A 23,714-nucleotide genomic window follows, 5' to 3' on the forward strand; every position below is an offset into this window, starting at 1 on the left:
CTTCAGCAGTACAATTCTGGTACTGTAGTTGTAGGAGATGTCTCAAAACGTCATCAGGAGTCCCTACAAAACCTAAAAATGGCATAAAATGCTTTTTTTGGGAAAACTTTTTTTTTACAAAAAAAAATTCCAAAAAACGGACTTGCTTCAGCAGCACAATTCTGGTGCTGTATTTGTAGGAGATGTCTCAAAACGTCATCAGGAGTCCCGACTAAACCCGTAAATGTAAGAAAATGTAAGAAAATGCATTTTTTAAGAAAAACATTTTTTGCTAAAATGTCGTAAGGGGGGACCCTGTCGTAAAAATGCCAAAAAGCGGACTTGCTTCAGCAGTACAATTCTGGTGCTGTAGTTGTAGGAGATGTCTCAAAACGTCATCAGAAGTCCCTACAAAACCTAAAAATGGCATAAAATGCCTTTTTTGGGAAAACTTTTTTTTTACAAAAAAAAAATTCCAAAAAACAGAGTTGCTTCAGCAGCACAATTCTGGTGCTGTAGTTGTAGGAGATGTCTCAAAACGTCATCAGGAGTCCCGACTAAACCCGTAAATGTAAGAAAATGTAAGAAAATGCATTTTTTAAGAAAAACATTTTTTGCTAAAATGTCGTAAGGGGGGACCCTGTCGTAAAAATGCCAAAAAACGGACTTGCTTCAGCAGTACAATTCTGGTGCTGTAGTTGTAGGAGATGTCTCAAAACGTCATCAGGAGTCCCTACAAAACCTAAAAATGGCATAAAATGCTTTTTTTGGGAAAACTTTTTTTTTACAAAATTTTTTTCAAAAAACAGACTTGCTTCAGCAGCACAATTCTGGTGCTGTAGTTGTAGGAGATGTCTCAAAACGTCATCAGGAGTCCCGACTAAACCCGTAAATGTAAGAAAATGTAAGAAAATGCATTTTTTACGAATAACATTTTTTGCTAAAATGTCGTAAGGGGGGACCCTGTCGTAAAAATGCCAAAAAACGGACTTGCTTCAGCAGTACAATTCTGGTGCTGTAGTTGTAGGAGATGTCTCAAAACGTCATCAGGAGTCCCTACAAAACCTAAAAATGGCATAAAATGCTTTTTTTGGGAAAACTTTGTTTTTACAAAAAAAAATTCCAAAAAACGGACTTGCTTCAGCAGCACAATTCTGGTGCTGTAGTTGTAGGAGATGTCTCAAAACGTCATCAGGAGTCCCGACTAAACCCGTAAATGTAAGAAAATGTAAGAAAATGCATTTTTTAAGAAAAAAGTTTTTTGCTAAAATGTCGTAAAAATGCCAAAAAACGGACTTCCTTCAGCAGTACAATTCTGGTACTGTAGTTGTAGGAGATGTCTCAAAACGTCATCAGGAGTCCCTACAAAACCTAAAAATGGCATAAAATGCTTTTTTTGGGAAAACTTTTTTTTTACAAAAAAAAATTCCAAAAAACGGACTTGCTTCAGCAGCACAATTCTGGTGCTGTAGTTGTAGGAGATGTCTCAAAACGTCATCAGGAGTCCCGACTAAACCCGTAAATGTAAGAAAATGTAAGAAAATGCATTTTTTAAGAAAAACATTTTTTGCTAAAATGTCGTAAGGGGGGACCCTGTCGTAAAAATGCCAAAAAGCGGACTTGCTTCAGCAGTACAATTCTGGTGCTGTAGTTGTAGGAGATGTCTCAAAACGTCATCAGAAGTCCCTACAAAACCTAAAAATGGCATAAAATGCCTTTTTTGGGAAAACTTTTTTTTTACAAAAAAAAAATTCCAAAAAACAGACTTGCTTCAGCAGCACAATTCTGGTGCTGTAGTTGTAGGAGATGTCTCAAAACGTCATCAGGAGTCCCGACTAAACCCGTAAATGTAAGAAAATGTAAGAAAATGCATTTTTTAAGAAAAACATTTTTTGCTAAAATGTCGTAAGGGGGGACCCTGTCGTAAAAATTCCAAAAAACGGACTTGCTTCAGCAGCACAATTCTGGTGCTGTAGTTATAGGAGATGTCTCAAAACGTCATCAGGAGTCCCTAAAAAACCTAAAAATGGCATAAAATGCTTTTTTTGGGAAAACTTTTTTTTTACAAAAAAAAATTTAAAAAACGGACTTGCTTCAGCAGCACAATTCTGGTGCTGTAGTTGCAGGAGATGTCTCAAAACGTCATCAGGAGTCCCGACTAAAGCCGTAAATGTAAGAAAATGTAAGAAAATGCATTTTTTAAGAAAAACATTTTTTGCTAAAATGTCGTAAGGGGGGACCCTGTCGTAAAAATGCCAAAAAACGGACTTGCTTCAGCAGTACAATTCTGGTGCTGTAGTTGTAGGAGATGTCTCAAAACGTCATCAGGAGTCCCTACAAAACCTAAAAATGGCATAAAATGCTTTTTTTGGGAAAACTTTTTTTTTACAAAAAAAAATTCAAAAAACGGACTTGCTTCAGCAGCACAATTCTGGTGCTGTAGTTGTAGGAGATGTCTCAAAACGTCATCAGGAGTCCCGACTAAACCCAAAAATGGAAGAAAATGTAAGAAAATGCATTTTTTACGAAAAACATTTTTTGCTAAAATGTCGTAAGGGGGGACCCTGTCGTAAAAATGCCAAAAAACGGACTTGCTTCAGCAGCACAATTCTGGTGCTGTAGTTGTAGGAGATGTCTCAAAACGTCATCAGGAGTCCCGACTAAACCCGAAAATGGAAGAAATTAGAAGAAAATGCATATTTTACGGAAAAAAAATATTTTGCAAAATGTCGTAAAAATTCCAAAAAACGGACTTGCTTCAGCAGCACAATTCTGGTGCTGTAGTTGTAGGAGATGTCTCAAAACGTCATCAGGAGTCCTTATAAAACCTAAAAATGGCATCTCCTGTTCCCACAGTACCTCCGTGTCTCCGCAGTGAGCCGTGCGCCTCACCTGCCGATCTTCCCCCTGGACTCTGACTGCCTTCCTCGACCTCCGCACTCGGACCTGGACTTCTGGACGCCTCTCTCCTGCCCCCACGGACCTCGCTCAGATCACGAACCTCTTTTGCTTCTCCCCTCTGGACTTCTTTGCTGCCACAACCAACACACACTTACAATAACCTCTGGTAACTTATATTTGTTAACTTCTACACATAGTCCTGCATCCACACACATAGTAGCATACACACCCGAACGTAATCATCAAGCTCAAACAAAACCCGTTGAGCTAGACCTCCTGCTGTCGTACCGTCTCCTTCCCCCTTCGTCTTATGTAACAGTACCGGTACCAAAATGTATTTTGATACTTTTCTAAAAAAAAAGGGTACCACAAAAAATTGCATTATTAGCTTTATTTGAACAAAACATCTTAGTGTACATGAAACATATGTTTATTATTGTCATTTAGTCCTTAAATAAAAAAGTGAACATACTAGACAACTTGTCTTTTAGTAATAAGTAAACAAACAAAGACTCCTAATTAGTCTGCTGACGTATGCATTAACATATTGTGTCATTTATACACCTATTATTTTGTACACATTATGAGGGACAAACTGCAAAAATTGATTATTAATCTACTTGTTCATTTGCTGTTAAAATCTGCTTATTTTCTGTTTCAACATTTTCTATCTACACTTTTGTTCAAATTTAATAATCACTTATTCTTCTCTTCTTTGATACTTTACATTAGTTTTGGATGATACCACACATTTAGGTATCGATCTGATACCAAGTAGTTACAGGATCATACATTGGTCATTTTCAAAGTCCTCATGTGTCCAGGGACGTATTTACTGACTTTATAAACATAATATACATTTACAAAAAAAAGGAAAAAAGATTTTGTGACGATAAAAAATATCGATGTAATCACAGTAGTATCGACTAGATACGCTCTTGTACTTGGTATCATTACAGTAGATGTCAGGTGTAGATCCACCCATGGCATTTGTTTACATTGTGATGGCGGTGAGATATTTTATCCTCCTACGGTGTGTAGTGAAGCATGTTTAGGTATTCCTCGTCCTCCAGTGATAATGCTACTTGTAAAAAACTTACTTTATTTGTCGCCATGGAGGCCAGGATTAGTGATTTAGAAGTAGCTGAAACACTGTGGATGTGTGTTAGCTGCGAGCTAGTTAGCCATGTCTTAAAGCAGCTCTTCCTGAGGGTGTTTCAGTGTTATAACTTCACCTTTATCTTGACTTTTTACACCAAAATGCGTCCATTCTCCCTTTTCTGTCTACACACTGTGTCTGCTTGTAGGTACTCTGTGTGTGTGTGCTGCCCAACAGCAGTAAAACCAGCAATGTCATGATTGACTATTTGCTTGATCAGTAACTTAACAAAGCTCCAAAGTTTTGGTTCACCTCCATCGTAGTTCACTAAGACGGGTCCTCGATTATATTTGTCATTAGGGCCTGGAATCTAGCTCTGCAAGACCTGGGATAGCTGAGTGGTTAACACTGTTGGCCACTAAGCAAGGGTTACTGGGTTCAAATCCCAGTAGGGAGTTAGTGTTTTGTTTCACTATCATTGTGATTTTGTGAGACAGGTTCTCAATTAAATATGTCATTGGGGCCCGAAATCTAGCTTCAAGAAGACCAGGAATAGCTTAGTGGTCAAAGCAGTTAGTGCCCAATCAAATGGGACTGGGTTCGAATCCCAGTCAGATCGTTTGGTGACTAGGAAAGATCCAGTCAGAGAAATTACTCCTTTATATCATAGTTTACTGAGACAGGTTCTCAACTAAATATGTCATTGGGGACGGAAATCTCCTGTCAAGAAGACCACAGATAGCTGAATGATTATAGCTGCTAGCTCCCAATCAAAGGGTTCTGGGTTCAAATCCCAGTCAGGTCACTCTGAAGGTAGTAAAGATCTAGTCAGAGAAATAAATCTTTTGTGTGATAGTTTAAAGGTTCTCAATTATATATGTTATTGGGGCCCAAAATCTAGTAACAAAAAGACTAAGGATAGCTGAATGGTTAAACAGCTAGCTTCCAATCATAGGGTTCTGCGTTCAATCCCAGTCAGATCAATGATCTTTGATTTGTGTTTTGTAACATGTATTTAAAACAACAGAGTTCTCCTGTCTTAGAAAGGATCTTTGACCTGCATTTTTCCACAGTACAGTGCTCCCGTCAAACAAGATCTTTGATTAGTGTTCTGTGACAGGAGCACTCCACTGTATTATCCTGAATCAGATGCACCTGTGTGAGGTCGTTAGCTGCATAAAGACACCTGTCCACCCCATACAATCAGTAAGAGCCAAACATTCAGCATGGCTAAGAGCAAAGAGCTGTCCAAAGACACCAGAGACAAAATGGTACAACTCCACAAGGATGGAAAGGGCTACGGAGAAATTGCCAAGCAGCTTGGTGAAAAAAGGTCCACTGTTGGAGGAATCATTAGAAAATGGAAGAAGCTAAACATGACGGTCAATCTCAATGGGAGTGGAGCCCCATGCAAGATATCACCTGGTGGGGTCTCAATGATGCTAAGAAAGGTGAGGAATCAGCCCAGGACTACACGGCAGGACTTGGTCAATGACCTGAAAAGAGCTGGGACCACTGTTTCCATGGTCACTGTTGGTAATAACGTCATGGTTTGAAATCATGCATGGCACGGAAGGTTCCCCTGCTTAAACCAGAACATGTTAAGGCCCGTCTTAAGTTTGCCAATGACCATTTGGATGATCCAGAGGAGTCATGGGAGAAAGTGTTGTGGACAGTGTTTTATCACATCTCTATCATAGTTTACAGACACAGGTTCACCATTACATCTGGTCTTAAGAAAACCCAAAGTAGCTCAGTGGGTTACATTAATACTGTTAGCCAAGGGGTACTGGGTTCAAGTCCCACTTACAGTTTTATATCATAGTTTACTGAGACAGGTTCTCAATTAAATGTTTCATTGCGGCCCTAAAACTTTATTCTAGAAGACAAAAGATAGCTGAAGGGTTAAACAGCTACCTCCCAATCAAAGGGTTCTGGGTTCAATCCCAGTCAGGTCACTCTACAACTACTAAATATCCACTTGGAGCAATTAGTCTTTTAAATGAAAGTTTACTGAGACAGTTCTCAAATATATATGTCATTGGGGCCCGGAAATCTGGTAATAAAAAGAACAAGAATGGCTGAATGGTTAAACAGCTAGCTTACAATCAAAGGGTTCTGGGTTCAATCCCAGTCTGGTCACTCTACAACTACTAAATATCCACTCAGAGCAATTAATCTTTTAAATGAAAGTTTACTGAGACAGTTCTCAATTATATATGTCATTGGGGCCCGGAAATCTGGCAATTGTATGGCCGAGGATAGCTGAATGGTTAAACATCTAGCTCCCAACAAAGGGTTCATGGGTTCAATCCCAGTCCAAGGTCCAAGCAAGGGAGGGGAGTAGCGTTATGTGGGGGTGTATCACCTCCCCAACACAGATTAAAGTCAAGTGGTAGCTTGTTAATTAACTTATAGTTAAAAAGGTAAGTATGAGTAATAATAATAACAAATAGTCTATAGTCCAAAAGTCAAGGGTAACCTCGGGGGTTAGCTCCTCCTCCTTGCCGAGGCTAAAGTTGGCTGGGATGGGCGGGAATAGAAAGATAGATAATTAATTCATTGTGAGTGTTGACCAATCAGCTCTCCTGGTCTGACTAATTGCAGTTGAGAAAATAAAAAAACTGCAATTGATAAAATAAAATAAATAAATAATTGGATAATAAAAAAATAAGATTAAAAAAAACATGTCTGTCATGTAATTGCAATTGAGATAATTACAATTGAGTTAATTGAGATAATGTGTGAGTGTATGAATAAGAGTGTATGAATAAGAGTGGATGAATAAGAGTGGATGACTAAGAGTGGATGACTAAGAGTGTATGAATAAGAGTGGATTAATAAGAGTGTATGAATAAGAGTGTATGAATAAGAGTGGATGACTAAGAGTGTATGAATAAGAGTGTATGAATAAGAGTGTATGACTAACAGTGGATGACTAAGAGTGTATGAATAAGAGTGGATTAATAAGAGTGTATGAATAAGAGTGTATGAATAAGAGTGGATGACTAAGAGTGTATGAATAAGAGTGTATGAATAAGAGTGGATGACTAAGAGTGTATGAATAAGAGTGGATTAATAAGAGTGTATGAATAAGAGTGTATGAATAAGAGTGGATGACTAAGAGTGTATGAATAAGAGTGTATGAATAAGAGTGTATGACTAACAGTGGATGACTAAGAGTGTATGAATAAGAGTGGATTAATAAGAGTGTATGACTAACAGTGGATGACTAAGAGTGTATGAATAAGAGTGGATTAATAAGAGTGTATGAATAAGAGTGTATGAATAAGAGTGGATGACTAAGAGTGTATGAATAAGAGTGTATGAATAAGAGTGGATGACTAAGAGTGGATGACTAAGAGTGGATGAATAAGAGTGGATGAATAAGAGTGTATGAATAAGAGTGGATGACTAAGAGTATATGAATAAGAGTATATGAATAAGAGTGGATGACTAAGAGTGTATGAATAAGAATGTATGAATAAGAGTGTATGAATAAGAGTATATGAATAAGAGTGTATGAATAAGAGTATATGACTAAGAGTGTATGAATAAGAATGTATGAATAAGAGTATATGAATAAGAGTATATGAATAAGAGTGTATGAATAAGAGTATATGACTAAGAGTGTATGAATAAGAGTATATGAATAAGAGTGTATGAATAAGAGTATATGACTAAGAATGCATGAATAAGAGTGTATGAATAAGAGTGGATGACTAAGAGTGGATGACTAAGAGTGGATGACTAAGAGTGTATGAATAAGAGTGGATGAATAAGAGTGTATGAATAAGAGTGGATGACTAAGAGTATATGAATAAGAGTATATGAATAAGAGTGTATGAATAAGAGTATATGACTAAGAATGCATGAATAAGAGTGTATGAATAAGAGTGGATGACTAAGAGTGGATGACTAAGAGTGTATGAATAAGAGTGGATGAATAAGAGTGTATGAATAAGAGTGGATGACTAAGAGTGTATGACTAAGAGTGTATGACTAAGAGTGTATGAATAAGAATGTATGAATAAGAGTGTATGAATAAGAGTATATGAATAAGAGTGTATGAATAAGAATGTATGAATAAGAGTATATGAATAAGAGTATATGAATAAGAGTGTATGAATAAGAATGTATGAATAAGAGTATATGAATAAGAGTATATGAATAAGAGTGTATGAATAAGAGTATATGACTAAGAGTGTATGAATAAGAGTGTATGAATAAGATTATATGAATAACAGTGTATGAATAAGATTATATGAATAAGAGTGGATGACTAAGAGTGTATGAATAAGAGTGTATGAATAAGAGTGTATGAATAAGATTATATGAATAACAGTGTATGAATAAGAGTATATGAATAAGAGTGGATGACTAAGAGTGTATGAATAAGAGTGGATGACTAAGAGTGTATGAATAAGAGTGTATGAATAAGAGTGTATGAATAAGAGTATATGAATAAGAGTGTATGAATAAGAGTATATGAATAAGAGTGTATGAATAAGATTATATGAATAACAGTGTATGAATAAGAGTGGATGAATAAGAGTGGATGAATAACAGTGTATGAATAAGAGTGTATGAATAAGATTATATGAATAAGAGTGTATGAATAAGAGTGTATGAATAAGAGTGTATGAATAAGAGTATATGAATAAGAGTATATGAATAAGAGTGTATGAATAAGAGTGTATGAATAAGATTTATTCATGTATTTTATTATATAAAAATGGGAGCCATTACCTCCCTGCTTGGCACTCAGCATCAAGGGTTGGAATTGGGGGTTGAATCACCAAAATGATTCCCGGGCGCGGCCACCGCTGCTGCTCACTGCTCCCCTCACCTCCCTGGGGGTGATCAAGGGTGATGGTTCAAATGCAGAGAATAATTTCGCCACACCTAGTGTGTGTGTGTGTGACAATCATTGGCACTTTAACTGAACTTTTAATGATGTTATTCATATTATTCAGATTGAAAAGCTTAAGGGGCCGCATGTGGCCCCCGGACGTTCATCTGCCCAGGTCTGTGCTAAGGTGATCTCTAGAAGTGGTCCACACTCCATGTCAGTAGGTGGCGGTAATGCACACCAGAAGGTTGCTTGCCAACCAGCTATAAAAACAAAAGAAGAAGAAGATCCACACTTCCGGGTGGTGATGACGTCGGGTCGTGACGTCATATTTCAAAATGGCAGAGCCCGCGGAAAGACCCCCTGGAGTCGACTCCATTTCCCAAGAAAAGATGTCAACAGCGCGACTTGTAACAATTATAAGGCCGAGGAGGGTTATTTGAACACACACCATTCAATTATTATAAATGAAAGTCACGTTTTGTAACCGCTCTGGTCTCGTCCCAGCGGAAGTGACGCTAGCACGTCATCAGAATACAACAGGTTGCTAGCTAACACGCCTCCTATCATGTCAGCGCTGTTATTTGTTCCAATGTCATTCATTCCTTCTCATTTAGATCAACACGACGAGAGAGACATTCTGCCGCTAGACAAAGGTCACCGAGCAGCGACGAAGTTTGCATTTTCGGTAGGTGAGTGTTCAATTGTCCTCCGAGAAAAGTTGCATGAAGTCATTCTATTACACAGGTGAAAGTCATACACACATAATATGCTGGAAAAGTCCATTCATGTCAGCAATTAACTTCAAATGTCAAACTCATTTGTGATGTTAAAGGGAAAACAGTACTTAACTGTGCTTAAATGTATTTATATTATTCAAATGTGAATGATGCTGTATAATAGACTGTATTTATGTTATTGACATGTGAATAATGCTGTATAATCAGTGTTGGGACTAACGCGTTACAAAGTAACTAGTAGTCTAACGCGTTATTTTTTATATTCAGTAACTCAGTTACCGTTACTACATGATGCGTTACTGCGTTATTTGATGTCATTTCTTATGTAGTATCGGCTAAAAACAGAAGATCTGAGTGTGTTTTATTGGAGAGTTGCAGTGTCGTCCTTCTGAATGATTCCCGGGCGCGGCGCCGCTGCTGCCCACTGCTCCCCAAGGGGATGGGTCAAATGCAGAGGACAAATTTCACCACACCTAGTGTGTGTGTGTGACAATCATTGGTACTTTAACTTGAACTTAACTTAATTCTTCCTGTGTCACAACGGGGACAAGAGAAGAGGCGCTGTGTGTGTGTGTGTGTGTGTGTGTGTGTGTGTGTCTGTGTGTGGGTGTGTGTCTGTGTGTGGGTGTGTGTGTGTGTGTGGGTGTGGAGAGGGGTGGGGGGTGGGGGGCGGGGGGGCGTGTCTGTGTTTACTTACAAGACATCATGGTGGAGCTGAAGCCGAGTTTCTTAACATGGAGATATTCTAGACTGACCATGTGTCTTCTTTTGCGGGGCTGTCCGGGCGGAGTTTCTTAAATGCCTCAAATGTCCGGCAGGGTTGCGTATATTTTCAATGTACGTTCAGGGTTAAGATGGGGTTAAAAACCAAACTAATTGTGCACACGCAGCAGCATTCGTGAGGGAGGGACAGAGAGAGCGAGGGAGTGGATTGATTGATTGAGACTTTTATTAATAGATTGCACAGTACAGTACATATTCCGTACAATTGACCACTAAATGGTAACACCCCAATAAGTTTTTCAACTTGTTTAAATCGGGGTCCACATTAATCAATTTATTTCAAACTGTCATTGCTCAAAACATAATATTGAATCAAAATCAATGTTATTATGAATTATCGACCTATCCAAGGTTCCCATTACTTCACATCCAATATTCCACTTTGAAAAATATTTTTGGTGGAAGATTTTGCATATTTTGTGTGTTTGCCATTAAAAACATAGTTTTGTTTGACAAAAAAGGGCGGAAAACAAACAGACAAAAAAACAACATAACTAAAACATTTTGAAATGAGGGATAGATCTGAAGTTGATGTAGACTCCAGAGATTTAAGCGTTAAATATAAAATGTTTGTATGCCCTGGCACACCATTATCATCATTTCATGACCCAAGTAAAACACTTTTTACACTTTTATACTGAAATAAATACACCTACAACTTATTCAATAAAAACATAGAAAAAACTACCAGCAGCGGTAAAGTTTAGATCCATGAAGGAAAGAAGAAAGTGAATGAATGTTTATAACTGAATACATTTACATATGTATACAAATTTGTTTTCTTTCTTTATTTTTTTTTATGAATTAAGTAACGTTTATGACAACCTTTTTCCAAAACACAATACATAATGTGAGATATAACAGGATAATGCATACGTTTATCTTTTTTGTTGTCAAAACGCTTACCAAAAAGTGGGACCCCAAAAATTTACTGTAGGACCCCATTTTTATGACTTGATGGGGTCCCTGGGACCCCATTTTGAAAATTCCTAGCGCTGATCAACAGATTGTATTATTCTCCAGTGCAATAACAGTACTTAAATGAAGGCTTAAAGGGCATTAATGGTAGCTTTAAAAAAAGAAGAAGAAAAAAACAAGTAACTAAATAGTTACTTTTCACAATAACGCATTACTTTTTGGTGTAAGTAACTGAGTTAGTAACTGAGTTGCTTTTGAAATAAAGTAACTAGTAACTGTAACTAGTTACTGGTTTTCAGTAACTAACCCAACACTGTGTATAATAGACTGTATTTATATTATTCACAAGTGAATAATGCTGTATAATAGACTGTATTTATATTATTCACATGTAAAAAATACCTTAGTGTTTATTTTTATTGTGAGCGAACTGTGGTGCTGAATTTCCCCGAGGGATCAATAAAGTACTTTCTATTCTATTCTAAAAACATCCAAATCCATTGCTATTCTTTGTATAAAGTAAGACACATGCTGAATAAGAAATATCTGCACATGATTCCTTGAGTAATTCGATTACAAAATACATTCGAGGAATTGTTGCTGCCTCGAGGTGTCGTATATATATTTTTTTACGGCATTTTGCCTGGTTCACTAAACAGTAGTCAAAGCTCACGTTTCGCACAGACTGTTTAGGTGTTGCACAGCGTGTTTACGTCACAGATCATCCCCCCCTTGCACTGCACGACACCGCTCTTTTAAGTACGCTCCAGTTTAGAAAACGTTTAAACGGCACCGTATGATAATCATCAAAAACGCACGAGAGACAAGAACTTTGTTTATGCGGTCACACCACACAGCACATAGGGCTGTGAGCGCACCTGTTTTTATTAGCACATACACATTTTTAGCTGTGCGTGTCAGCCTTCAATAATGAAAACAGGCGTTTAGGAAATAAGACGATTAGGCCAACCACAATAATTGAGGGCACATCTTAACGTGTATAATTAAACAAAATGATGATTTATTTGATTAATCGATCGGGATATTCGATAGAATACTCGATTACTAAAATATTCGATAGCTGCAGCTGTAGTTATATTATTCTTTTATTTTTCCATATCTAACATACTGTGTTGAACTTTGGGGAAATGTTTATAGAACAAACACAGGCTCAATAATTCAACTTGAAAAAAGGGTCATTAGAATAATACACAAGGCTGGCTACGATGAACCTACCAATCCATTATTCGTAAGTTCTAATGTAGAGGTGTCAAACTCATTTTAGATCGGGGGCCACATGGACAAAAATCTACTCCCAAGTGGGCCGGACTGGTAAAATCAAGGCACGATAACTTAAAAAAAAAGACAACTTCAGATTGTTTGTTTTTTTCTTTGTTAAAAATAGAGCAAGCACATTCTGAAAATGTAGAAATCATAATGTTGTTTTTTTTTTTTTTTACACTTACATGTTGCGGTTAATAGTATTCTACCTTTATTTGTCGATATGTATACTTTCTGATTAAATGATGTGATAATGTTCATCAGTCAACTCATTGGTGTTCATTTTTAATCTATTAAGATAAAAGAATAATATGTTATTTAAATGGAGGCTTCTCACATGATGAGATAACTTCTGGAAATGACTGGCTCATAAGGGTCAAAGGTATAAATGTGTGTGTCCAAGTTAAAGGAAAAGGCAGGCTGTCTTCTTCTAATGGATTTATTACAATCTTTACAAGCTGGGTAACGTTTGCTGTGGTCTGGAACAACATGGCGCACAAACAACTATCAGAAATGCAGCCAATATTACATACAGATAATGTGTCATGAGACATGCAAATATAAATGAAATGCACAGAGGACATAAGTAAAGGAAATTAAATGAGCTCAAATATTCCTAAAAACGAGTCATAATGATGCAATATGTACATACAGCTAGCTTAAATAGCATGTTAGCATTGATTAGCTTGCAGTCATGCTCTGACCAAATATGCCCGATTAGCACTCCAACAAGTCAATAACATCAACAAAGCTCACCTTTTGTGCATTCGCGCACAGCGTAGAACGTTTGGTGGACAAAATGAGACAAAGAAGAAGTGGCATAAAACACGTCTTTCTGTGGCAGCGTCGGAGAAAGTTGTACATGTAAACAAACAACAATGAGTTCAAGGATCGCTGAAATTAGTAGGACAAAACAGTGCTTGCTAAATCCTCTCATCAGTGAAGCATGTTTAACATAAACAGTGGGACTTCTAACAATTAGGAAGGTTTGTGTCATGTTTGTTCTCCTACAGAAAATATATTTAAATAAAAATGTTCTTCATCTTTTCCCATCTTCACACATCTCTGAAAGAGGTCCAGGGAGCCACGAGGGCGGTGCTAAAGAGACGCGGGTTGCTGACCCCCGGCCTACACCCTAGACTGGCCGCCAGTTCATCACAGGACACATGAACAAGCCTTCGCCCTCAAATCAGAGAAGTATTCATTTACTCGAACATGATTTGTATTCAGTTCAATGCATTTATTGTCATTGTCATAGTGAATAACACACACACTGCATAGTAACCATGTATCAAAAATGCGTTAGGTGGTGCAATCCTGACCCATGAAACGCGTAAACACAAAGGGTGCCACGAACGATGCACAAAATTCACAGTCTGGTATGGATCGGTACTTGAGCGGCGCCATTCGATACATTTTTTCAATACCCAAAAGAGGGAAATGTTCATGCCTTTTTTTTAACTTGTAGTTTATTGAAATTGTCGTTGTCCACGACAGAAAACGGTCGGCAAGGCGAGTTTATTTACAGAGCACAGTTCGTACTACAGGCAGGCCAGTCTAGTACCCGCACTCTTTTACTACGAAGCCACGCTGTTGTAACACGTGCAGAATGTGGCTCGGCGATATCTTACTGAAATAAGCAGGGGCGGCCATGAAAAAGACGTCGCTTGGATGGCAACTTTTGTTGCTCCAAAACCTGTATGTACCTTTCAGCATTAATGGTGCCTTCACAAACGTGTAAGTTACCCACTAATACACCCCCATATCATCAATCTTTATTGCAGACCTTCAGATCCATTTAAACATATAAAAACAGAATATAATACATTAAAAAACAAAACAATAAAAACATACATTAAAAACTAAACAAAACAAGTTTTCCATACAATTACAGACGCTGGGTTTTCAACTTTGCGCCTAGAACAATCCGGATGGTTCTTTTCCTCTTTGGACCGGAGGACACGACGTCCACAGTTTCCAAAAACAATTTGAAATGTGGACTTGTCAGACCACAGAACACTTTTCCAGTTTGCATCAGTACATCTTAGATGAGCTCGGGCCGAGCGAAGCCGGCGGCGTTTCTGGGTGTTGTTGATAAATGGCATTCGCTTTGCATTGTGGAGTTTTAACTTGCACTTACAGATGTAGCGACGAACTGTAGTTACTGACAGTGGTTTTCTGAAGTGTTCCTGAGTCCATGTGGTGATATCCTTTACACACTGATGTCGCTTTTTGATGCAGTACCAACACAAATACAACTTTGAGACTACGTGCTTTCTGAGAAGATTACCGTAGTAACTAGTATATCATGCAAAAGCGCAGATTCCAACCAATCAGTCCATCTTAGATGAGCTCGGGCCGAGCGAAGCCAGCGGCGTTTCTGGGTGTTGTTGCATTTATCAACAACACCCAGAAACGCAGAGTTTTGAGGACGAAAATTAATTGATACCATTTTAGAATAAGGCTGTAACATAGCAAAATGTGGCAAAAAATGAAGCGCTGTGAATACTTTCCGGATGCAGTGTACAGTATAAAGGGCAGATCAATAGAAGTGATAATTAGACGTTGCAGTTCATGGGTGGGATGTGAGAGAGGGTCACTGCCTGAGGATACAGACGAGCTGTTGGCAAGTTGTCCTGGCACGTATAGACCTGTTCCTTCTACCTGAGGGCCGCAGGTGAGGAGCAGGGTGTTGTTGGTCACGCAGGATGCTGTGCACTCGCCTCAGACAGCAGGTAGTGTAGACTGTGCCCATCTCTGGAAGACTTGATTTTTTTTCAGCTGTTTTAATCACCGATTAGAGAGTCTGCTGTCATGGCACACTTCTAAAAGCTCACTCTTACACTAGGAAGCGGAGTCATTCATTGCACTTTACCTGACACATGAAACGTGACAAATACGATCGCTGGGATGAAACGGATCAGGCCCGTGAACAGGTTCTATCCGGATGAATTTGCTAAGTATACAAATGAGCTGAAATTTTTGTATGAAAGAAACTGCTGTTTTGAATGTGTCCACTAGATGTGGCAATGGCAATTCTTTGTATCTTTGTAGATGATGCTACATACAGTATGTACAAAAAAAATAAAACACCTGATGTTAGTGCAACAGTCGAAGAAAATTAGCAAACTGCATAAATAACATCCTGTAATTTGATTTTGATATTTTTTTAAAAATCTTGTTAGATTGAAAATGAACACCAATGAGTTGACTGATGAACATTATCACGTCATTTATTCAGAAAGTATAAATAACGACAATTAAAGGTAGAACACTATTAACTGCAACATGTAAGTGTAAAAAAACAACATGATTTGTTTATTTTTGAGAAATTCTATTTTTAAACAAAGAAAACAATCTGAAGTTGTCTTTATTTTTAAGTTATCGTGCCGTGATTTTACCAGTCCGGCCCACTTGGGAGTAGATTTTTCTCAATGTGGCCCCCGATCTAAAATGAGTTTGACACCTCTGGCCTAGATAAATTGGTAAACATCCTCACAAATATTGATATAAAGCATAACCGTATTTTCCGGACCATAGGGCACACCGAATTATAAGGAGCACTGCCGATGAATGGTCTATTTTTGATCTTTTTTTCATATATAAGGCGCACCGGATTATAAGGCGCATTAAAGGAGTCATAATATATATATTTTTTTCTAAATGTAAAAGACTTCCTTGGGGTCTACATAACATGTAATGGTGGTTCTTTGCTCAAAATGTTGCATAGATGATGTTTTACACATCATCTTCAAGCCGCTTCCGGGTGCGCCGTTTTGTGGGCGGTCTTATTTACGTGGCTCACCTTCGGCAGCGTCTTCTCCCCGTCATCTTTGTTGTGAAGTGTCAAAAGATGGAGCTAACTGTTTTAATGACATTCAGACTTTACTTCAATCAATAACAGAGCAGCATCTGCTCATCCAGAAACAACAACACCAGAAATGTGTCCCGTGAAAAACCGTCCGACCAGAACTCTAATAACTAAAGTTCCTTGGGTGAATAATGGTAACTCACTACACCGGTATGTTTTAGGGCTTTCATGGCGAGTTTACTGCCTGAAATAAGTAATAACTTTACACTGCTTTTTATTACAAATGGCAACAGCAGAGGATGGATGTCCCATAACAAGAAGGTGGAGAAAAAGAAGAAGCTTATCGACTACGGTGTCTGCACGGACTACAAAGGCGGACCTGCACAAATTTTCAGGTACCAGAAGGTAAGAAAAGTTTCTTTTGCATAATATTGCAAAACAAAACACCAGAAAATATGTCTTACCTTATACACACACCATAATAATACTCCTATGTTGAAGCACAGTACAATCCATCAAGCGGTGCAGTTTCATAGCTGACCAAAGTCCTACTAAAACGTTTTGATAGATTTTTGAGCGCCGTGTGTAATGTTCTATATTTTCAATGGAGCATATACAATGTTGGTGTTGTTTACTTGAGTCATATTGCGGTCTACACGAAATAAAATCAAATCAATAATGGAGCAGCATCTCCTCATCCGGAAACAACCACACCGGAAATGTGTCCCGTGAAAAACCGTTCAACCGGAACTCTCTAATAACTAAACTTCCTTGGGTGAATAATGTAAACTCACTACACCGGTATGTTTTAGCGCTTTCATGGCAAGTTTACTGACAGATATAAGTGAGAACTTGACACTACTTTATATTAGAAATGGCAACAGCGGAGGATGAATGTCACATAACAAGAAGATAGAGAAAAAGAAGAAGCTTATTAACTACAAAGGCGGACACACAATTTTTCAGGACTCATGCAGATCCCAAGTACAGATCAGCAGGTACCAGAAGTTAAGAAAAGTTGCATAATATTGCGAAACAAAACGCCAGATAATGTCTTACCTTATACACACTCCATTATAATAGTCGTATGTTTAATGCGCCGACAATCCTTCAAGCGGTGCGGCTTCATAGCTGACCAAAGTCGTGCTAAAACATTTTGATAGATTTTTGAGCGCCGTGTCTAATGTTCTATATTTTCAACGGAACATTTAAAATGTTGCTGTTGTTTACTTAAAACCCATCATAGTGCAGGCTACACGTATCTCTTATGTTTGACTGCCATCTACTGCTCACACTTATAATTACACCATGTACCAAATAAAATAGCCTCGAGGTGGGTAAGCTCAACCAAACTTGTTCATTACATTAGGCGCAACTGTAAGAGATGTCTCAAAACGTCATCAGGAGTCCCGACTAAACCCGTAAATGTAAGAAATCGTAAAAAAATGCATATTTTACGGAATTTTTTTTTTGCTAAAATGTCGTAAAAAAATTCAAAAAAACGGACTTGCTTCAGCAGCACAATTCTGGTGCTGTAGTTATAGGAGATGTCTCAAAACGTCATCAGGAGTCCCGACACAACCCGAAAATGGAATAAAATGCATATTTTACGAAACAATTTTTTTGCTAAAATGTCGTAAGGGGGGACCCTTACAAAAAATTCCAAAAAACGGACTTGCTTTTTTTGTAGGAGATGTCTCAAAACGTCATCAGGAGTCCCTACAAAACCTAAAAATTGCATAAAATGCTTTTTTTGGGAAAACTTTTTATTTACAAAAAAAAATTCAAAAAACCGACTTGCTTCAGCAGCACAATTCTGGTGCTGTAGTTGTAGGAGATGTCTCAAAACGTCATCAGGAGTCCCGACTAAACCCGTAAATGTAAGAAAATGTAAGAAAACGCATATTTTACGAAAAACATTTTTTGCTAAAATGTCGTAAGGGGGGACCCTGTCGTAAAAATTCCAAAAAACGGACTTGCTTCAGCAGCACAATTCTGGTGCTGTAGTTGTAGGAGATGTCTCAAAACGTCATCAGGAGTCCCGACTAAACCCGTAAATGTAAGAAAATGCATTTTTTACGAAAAACATTTTTTGCTAAAATGTCGTAAGGGGGGACCCTGTCGTAAAAATGCCAAAAAACGGACTGGGTTCAGCAGTACAATTCTGGTGCTGTAGTTGTAGGAGATGTCTCAAAACGTAATCAGGAGTCCCTACAAAACCTAAAAATGGCAGAAAATGCTTTTTTTGGGAAAACTTTTTTTTTACAAAAAAAAATTAAAAAAACAGACTTGCTTCAGCAGCACAATTCTGGTGCTGTAGTTGTAGGAGATGTCTCAAAACGTCATCAGGAGTCCCGACTAAACCCGTAAATGTAAGAAAATGTAAGAAAATGCATTTTTTAAGAAAAACATTTTTGCTAAAATGTCGTAAGGGGGGACCCTGTCGTAAAAATTCCAAAAAACGAACTTGCTTCAGCAGCACAATTCTGGTGCTGTAGTTGTAGGAGATGTCTCAAAACGTCATCAGGAGTCCCGACTAAACCCGAAAATGTAAGAAAATGCATTTTTTAAGAAAAACATTTTTGCTAAAATGTCGTAAGGGGGGACCCTGTCGTAAAAATTCCAAAAAACGGACTTGCTTCAGCAGCACAATTCTGGTGCTGTAGTTGTAGGAGATGTCTCAAAACGTCATCAGGAGTCCCTACAAAACCTAAAAATGGCATAAAATGCTTTTTTTGGGAAAAAAAATGTTTACAAAAAAAAATTCAAAAAACAGACTTGCTTCAGCAGCACAATTCTGGTGCTGTAGTTGTAGGAGATGTCTCAAAACGTCATCAGGAGTCCCGACTAAACCCCTAAATGTAAGAAAATGTAAGAAAATGCATTTTTTACAAAAAACATTTTTTGCTAAAATGTCGTAAGGGGGGACCCTGTCGTAAAAATTCCAAAAAACGGACTTGCTTCAGCAGCACAATTCTGGTGCTGTAGTTGTAGGAGATGTCTCAAAACGTCATCAGGAGTCCCGACTAAACCCGTGAATGTAAGAAAATGTAAGAAAATGCATTTTTTAAGAAAAACATTTTTTCCTAAAATGTCGTACGGGCCCTGTCGTAAAAATTCCAAAAAACGGACTTGCTTCAGCAGCACAATTCTGGTGCTGTAGTTGTAGGAGATGTCTCAAAACGTCATCAGGCGTCCCGACTAAACCCGAAAATGGAAGAAATTAGAAGAAAATGCATATTTCACGGAAAAAAAATATTTTGCAAAATGTCGTAAAAAAAAATTCAAAAAAACGGACTTGCTTCAGCAGCACAATTCTGGTGCTGTAGTTGTAGGAGATGTCTCAAAACGTCATCAGGAGTCCCGACTAAACCCGTAAATGTAAGAAAATGCATTTTTTAAGTAAAACATTTTTTGCTAAAATGTAGTAAGGGGGGACACTGTCGTAAAAATGCCAAAAAACGGACTTGCTTCAGCAGTACAATTCTGGTGCTGTAGTTGTAGGAGATGTCTCAAAACGTCATCAGGAGTCCCTACAAAACCTAAAAATGGCATAAAATCCTTTTTTTGGTAAACTTTCTTTTTACAAAAAAAAATTCAAAAAACAGACTTGCTTCAGCAGCACAATTCTGGTGCTGTAGTTGTAGGAGATGTCTCAAAACGTCATCAGGAGTCCCGACTAAACCCGTAAATGTAAGAAAATGTAAGAAAATGCATTTTTTATGAAAAACATTTTTTGCTAAAATGTCGTAAGGGGGAACCCTGTCGTAAAAATTCCAAAAAACGGACTTGATTCAGCAGCACAATTCTGGTGCTGTAGTTGTAGGAGATGTCTTAAAACGTCATCAGGAGTCCCTACAAAACCTAAAAATGGCATAAAATGCTTTTTTTGGGAAAACTTTTTTTTTACAAAAAAATTTTCAAAAAACGGACTTGTTTGAGCAGCACAATTCTGGTGCTGTAGTTGTAGGAGATGTCTCAAAACGTCATCAGGAGTCCCGACTAAACCCGTAAATGTAAGAAAATGTAAGAAAATGCATTTTTTAAGAAAAACATTTTTTGCTAAAATGTCGTAAGGGGGGACCCTGTCGTAAAAATGCCAAAAAACCGACTTGCTTCAGCAGTACAATTCTGGTGCTGTAGTTGTAGGAGATGTCTCAAAACGTCATCAGGAGTCCCTACAAAACCTAAAAATGGCATAAAATGCTTTTTTTGGGAAAACTTTTTTTTTACAAAAAAAAATTCAAAAAACAGACTTGCTTCAGCAGCACAATTCTGGTGCTGTAGTTGTAGGAGATGTCTCAAAACGTCATCAGGAGTCCCGACTAAACCCGTAAATGTAAGAAAATGCATTTTTTACGAAAAACATTTTTTGCTAAAATGTCGTAAGGGGGGACCCTGTCGTAAAAATGCCAAAAAACGGACTTGCTTCAGCAGTACAATTCTGGTGCTGTAGTTGTAGGAGATTTCTCAAAACGTCATCAGGAGTCCCTACAAAACCTAAAAATGGCATAAAATGCTTTTTTTGGGAAAACTTTTTTTTTACAAAAAAATTTTCCAAAAAACGGACTTGCTTCAGCAGCACAATTCTGGTGCTGTAGTTGTAGGAGATGTCTCAAAACGTCATCAGGAGTCCCGACTAAACCCGTAAATGTAAGAAAATGCATTTTTTAAGAAAAACATTTTTTGCTAAAATGTCGTAAGGGGTGACCCTGTCGTAAAAATGCCAAAAAACCGACTTGCTTCAGCAGTACAATTCTGGTGCTGTAGTTGTAGGAGATGTCTCAAAACGTCATCAGGAGTCCCTACAAAACCTAAAAATGGCATAAAATGCTTTTTTTGGGAAAACTTTTTTTTTACAAAAAATTTTTCAAAAAACAGACTTGCTTCAGCAGCACAATTCTGGTGCTGTAGTTGTAGGAGATGTCTCCAAACGTCATCAGGAGTCCCGACTAAACCCGTAAATGTAAAAAAATGTAAGAAAATGCATTTTTTAAGAAAAACATTTTTTTCTAAAATGTCGTAAGGGGGGCCCTGTCGTAAAAATGCCAAAAAACGGACTTGCTTCAGCAGTACAATTCTGGTGCTGTAGTTGTAGGAGATGTCTCAAAACGTCATCAGGAGTCCCTACAAAACCTAAAAATGGCAGAAAATGCTTTTTTTGGGAAAACTTTTTTTTTACAAAAAAAATTTCAAAAACAGACTTGCTTCAGCAGCAGAATTCTGGTGCTGTAGTTGTAGGAGATGTCTCAAAACGTCATCAGGAGTCCCGACTAAACCCGTAAATGTAAGAAAATTCATTTTTTAAGAAAAACATTTTTTGCTAAAATGTCGTAAGGGGGGACCCTGTCGTAAAAATGCCAAAAAACTGACTTGCTTCAGCAGTACAATTCTGGTGCTGTAGTTGTAGGAGATGTCTCAAAACGTCATCAGGAGTCCCTACAAAACCTAAAAATGGCATAAAATGCTTTTTTTGGGAAAACTTTTTTTTTACAAAAAAAAATTCAAAAAACAGACTTGCTTCAGCAGCACAATTCTGGTGCTGTAGTTGTAGGAGATGTCTCAAAACGTCATCAGGCGTCCCGACTAAACCCGAAAATGGAAGAAATTAGAAGAAAATGCATATTTCACGGAAAAAAAATATTTTGCAAAATGTCGTAAAAAAAAATTCAAAAAAACGGACTTGCTTCAGCAGCACAATTCTGGTGCTGTAGTTGTAGGAGATGTCTCAAAACGTCATCAGGAGTCCCGACTAAACCCGTAAATGTAAGAAAATGCATTTTTTAAGTAAAACATTTTTTGCTAAAATGTAGTAAGGGGGGACACTGTCGTAAAAATGCCAAAAAACGGACTTGCTTCAGCAGTACAATTCTGGTGCTGTAGTTGTAGGAGATGTCTCAAAACGTCATCAGGAGTCCCTACAAAACCTAAAAATGGCATAAAATCCTTTTTTTGGTAAACTTTCTTTTTACAAAAAAAAATTCAAAAAACAGACTTGCTTCAGCAGCACAATTCTGGTGCTGTAGTTGTAGGAGATGTCTCAAAACGTCATCAGGAGTCCCGACTAAACCCGTAAATGTAAGAAAATGTAAGAAAATGCATTTTTTATGAAAAACATTTTTTGCTAAAATGTCGTAAGGGGGAACCCTGTCGTAAAAATTCCAAAAAACGGACTTGATTCAGCAGCACAATTCTGGTGCTGTAGTTGTAGGAGATGTCTTAAAACGTCATCAGGAGTCCCTACAAAACCTAAAAATGGCATAAAATGCTTTTTTTGGGAAAACTTTTTTTTTACAAAAAAAATTTCAAAAAACGGACTTGTTTGAGCAGCACAATTCTGGTGCTGTAGTTGTAGGAGATGTCTCAAAACGTCATCAGGAGTCCCGACTAAACCCGTAAATGTAAGAAAATGTAAGAAAATGCATTTTTTAAGAAAAACATTTTTTGCTAAAATGTCGTAAGGGGGGACCCTGTCGTAAAAATGCCAAAAAACCGACTTGCTTCAGCAGTACAATTCTGGTGCTGTAGTTGTAGGAGATGTCTCAAAACGTCATCAGGAGTCCCTACAAAACCTAAAAATGGCATAAAATGCTTTTTTTGGGAAAACTTTTTTTTTACAAAAAAAAATTCAAAAAACAGACTTGCTTCAGCAGCACAATTCTGGTGCTGTAGTTGTAGGAGATGTCTCAAAACGTCATCAGGAGTCCCGACTAAACCCGTAAATGTAAGAAAATGCATTTTTTACGAAAAACATTTTTTGCTAAAATGTCGTAAGGGGGGACCCTGTCGTAAAAATGCCAAAAAACGGACTTGCTTCAGCAGTACAATTCTGGTGCTGTAGTTGTAGGAGATTTCTCAAAACGTCATCAGGAGTCCCTACAAAACCTAAAAATGGCATAAAATGCTTTTTTTGGGAAAACTTTTTTTTTACAAAAAATTTTTCCAAAAAACGGACTTGCTTCAGCAGCACAATTCTGGTGCTGTAGTTGTAGGAGATGTCTCAAAACGTCATCAGGAGTCCCGACTAAACCCGTAAATGTAAGAAAATGCATTTTTTAAGAAAAACATTTTTTGCTAAAATGTCGTAAGGGGTGACCCTGTCGTAAAAATGCCAAAAAACCGACTTGCTTCAGCAGTACAATTCTGGTGCTGTAGTTGTAGGAGATGTCTCAAAACGTCATCAGGAGTCCCTACAAAACCTAAAAATGGCATAAAATGCTTTTTTTGGGAAAACTTTTTTTTTACAAAAAATTTTTCAAAAAACAGACTTGCTTCAGCAGCACAATTCTGGTGCTGTAGTTGTAGGAGATGTCTCCAAACGTCATCAGGAGTCCCGACTAAACCCGTAAA

The 23,714-nt window shown here is 37.7% G+C and overlaps 1 long non-coding RNA gene across 6 annotated transcripts in view; it reads left to right on the plus strand.

Moving 5' to 3' along the window:
- Positions 1–9,149: 9,149 nt before the first annotated feature.
- LOC133645288 (uncharacterized) overlaps positions 9,150–23,714 on the plus strand; it is a 166,356-nt gene continuing 151,791 nt past the window's right edge. Inside the window, exons 1-5 of one of the 6 annotated variants that reach the window (XR_009824954.1) lie at positions 9,150–9,374; positions 9,449–9,523; positions 13,626–13,750; positions 16,458–16,574; positions 16,658–16,769. This is a non-coding gene — a long non-coding RNA (uncharacterized LOC133645288). Of the gene's footprint in view, positions 9,375–9,448; positions 9,524–13,625; positions 13,751–16,457; positions 16,770–23,714 lie in introns of all 6 variants that reach the window. The other 5 variants (XR_009824953.1, XR_009824951.1, XR_009824950.1 and 2 more) reach the window with 5 other exon arrangements.

The sequence above is a fragment of the Entelurus aequoreus genome, unplaced genomic scaffold, assembly GCF_033978785.1.
Source record: "Entelurus aequoreus isolate RoL-2023_Sb unplaced genomic scaffold, RoL_Eaeq_v1.1 HiC_scaffold_31, whole genome shotgun sequence".
Lineage (NCBI taxonomy): Eukaryota > Metazoa > Chordata > Actinopteri > Syngnathiformes > Syngnathidae > Entelurus > Entelurus aequoreus.